The following is a 3,105-nucleotide window of genomic DNA, read 5'->3' on the forward strand; positions in this document are numbered from 1 at the left end:
AAAAAGGCCTAAGGAGAAAGAATTGTACTGGGTGTCCATCCAATCATTTTTTTTATTCAAATTCACGGTTGCAACAAATTATCCCCGGGTTTCTAAAATCAATGCCTTTCCTATAATCTTTTTTTCACAAAGGACACCATATGTCCTCTTTCCTACTGCTGGTTTTGTTGAGTGTCCTGGAGCCTCTGCTAAAAAGGATTAAGGATAAAGAAGTGTAATGGGTGTCTATTCAATGTTTTTTTAGATTTCCCGGTTGTAACAAATTTTTTCTGTCTTTCTAAACTCAATGCCTTTCCTGTAATCTATTATTCAAAAGGATGACATATCTCCTCTTTCATGCTGTTGTTTCGGTTGAGGCTCCGGGACCCTCGTATTAAAAAGGCCTGAGGATAAATAAGTGTAACGGGTGTCTAATCAATGTTTTTTTCGATTTCCCGGGTCATATAAATGATCTCTGGGATTCTAAAATCAATGCCTTTCCTGTAATCTATTATTCAAAAGGATGACAGTACTACCAAAATACAGCCAATGAAGGGCCTTAGGAAGACTGAGCCAAGGTTGGATTGTAGTATTTGGTTAGGCTAATCATGATGGCCATGTAGACCACCACCACCGAGAGTCCTGGAAGTAACAGGGATGAGATGAAAGAGCTAAGAATAGTAGAACTTGAAACAACAGAGTTAGCAATGGGTGTTAGTGCAAAACCGCTTGGCTTTTTTTTGGCTTTGGGTGCGGCTATTCATGCAGGCCATATAGAGCTGCCACCATTCAGTGTCGTATCAGCTATTAAACTAATAAGAACAGTACTACCAAAATACAGCCAATGAAGGGCCTTAGGAAGACTGAGCCAAGGTTGGATTGTAGTATTTGGTTAGGCTAATCATGATGGCCATGTAGACCACCACCACCGAGAGTCCTAGAAGTAACAGGGATGAGATGAAAGAGCTAAGAATAGTAGAACTTGAAACAACAGAGTTGGCCATGGGTGTTTGTGCTAAACCGCTTGGATTTTTTTTGGCTTTGGGTGCGGCTATTCATGCAGGCCATATAGAGCTGCCACCATTCGGTGTCGTATCATCTATTAAACTAATAAGAACAGTACTACCAAAATAGAGCCAATGAAGGGCCTTAGGAAGACTGAGCCAAGGGTGGATTGTAGTATTTGGTTAGGCTAATCATGATGGCCATGTAGACCACCACCACCGAGAGTCCTGGAAGTAACAGGGATGAGATGAAAGAGCTAAGACTAGTAGAACTTGAAACAACAGAGTTAGCCATGGGTGTTAGTGCAAAACCGCTTGGCTTTTTTTTGGCTTTGGGTGCGGCTATTCATGCAGGCCATATAGAGCTGCCACCATTCGGTGTCGTATCAGCTATTAAACTAATAAGAACAGTACTACCAAAATAGAGCCAATGAAGGGCCTTAGGAAGACTGAGCAAAGGTTGGATTGTAGTATTTGGTTAGGCTAATCATGATGGCCATGTAGACCACCACCACCGAGAGTCCTGGAAGTAACAGGGATGAGATGAAAGAGCTAAGAATAGTAGAACTTGAAACAACAGAGTTAGCCATGGGTGTTAGTGCAAAACCGCTTGGCTTTTTTTTGGCTTTGGGTGCGGCTATTCATGCAGGCCATATAGAGCTGCCACCATTCGGTGTCGTATCAGCTATTAAACTAATAAGAACAGTACTACCAAAATAGAGCCAATGAAGGGCCTTACGAAGACTGAGCCAAGGTTGGATTGTAGTATTTGGTTAGGCTAATCATGATGGCCATGTAGACCACCACCACCGAGAGTCCTGGAAGTAACAGGGATGATGAGATGAAAGAGCTAAGAATAGTACTACTTGAAACAACAGAGTTAGCCATGGGTGTTAGTGCAAAACCGCTTGGCTTTTTTTTGGCTTTGGGTGCGGCTATTCATGCAGGCCATATAGAGCTGCGACCATTCGGTGTCGTATCAGCTATTAAACTAATAAGAACAGTACTACCAAAATACAGCCAATGAAGGGCCTTAGGAAGACTGAGCCAAGGTTGGATTGTAGTATTTGGTTAGGCTAATCATGATGGCCATGTAGACCACCACCACCGAGAGTCCTGGAAGTAACAGGGATGAGATGTAAGAGCTAAGAATAGTAGAACTTGAAACAACAGAGTTAGCCATGGGTGTTAGTGCAAAACCGCTTGGCTTTTTTTTGGCTTTGGGTGCGGCTATTCATGCAGGCCATATAGAGCTGCCACCATTCGGTGTCGTATCAGCTATTAAACTAATAAGAACAGTACTACCAAAATAGAGCCAATGAAGGGCCTTAGGAAGACTGAGCCAAGGTTGGATTGTAGTATTTGGTTAGGCTAATCATGATGGCCATGTAGACCACCACCACCGAGAGTCCTGGAAGTAACAGGGATGATGAGATGAAAGTGCTAAGAATAGTACTACTTGAAACAACAGAGTTAGCCATGGGTGGTAATCCAAGACCGCTTGGATTTATTTTTGAATTGGGTGCGGCTAATCATGCAGGCCATATAGAGCTGCCACCATTCGGTGTTGTATCAGCTATAAAAATAATAAGAACTGTACTATCAAAATACAGACAATGAAGGGCCTATGAAGACTGAGCAAAGGTTGGATTGTAGTATTTTGTTCGGCTAATCATGATGGCCATGTAGACCACCCGTAACAGGGATGAAAGTGCTAAGAATAGTACTAATTGAAACAACCGAGTTAGCCATGGGTGTTAGTCTAAGACCACTCGGCTTTTTTTGGGGTTTGGGTGCAGCTAATCATGAAGGCCAGATAGACCTGCCACCATTTGGTGTTGTAACAGGTATGAAAATGCAAAGAACAGTACTACTTAACACAACCTACTTACCATGGGTCCCAGAGCATATGTTTGGTTGTTATATTTTGTAAGGGTAATCATGCAGGCCATATAGACCTCCACCAATAGGGTGAGTATGAGTAACAGCTATTAAAATGCGAAGGACATTACTAATTAACACAACATAGTTACCATGGGTCGCAGACCAAGAGCAGATGTCTTATTATTATATTTTGTATGGGTAATCATCCAGGCCGTATAGACCTCACCAAATAGGGGGA

The sequence above is a fragment of the Bombina bombina genome, chromosome 3, assembly GCF_027579735.1.
Source record: "Bombina bombina isolate aBomBom1 chromosome 3, aBomBom1.pri, whole genome shotgun sequence".
NCBI lineage: Eukaryota > Metazoa > Chordata > Amphibia > Anura > Bombinatoridae > Bombina > Bombina bombina.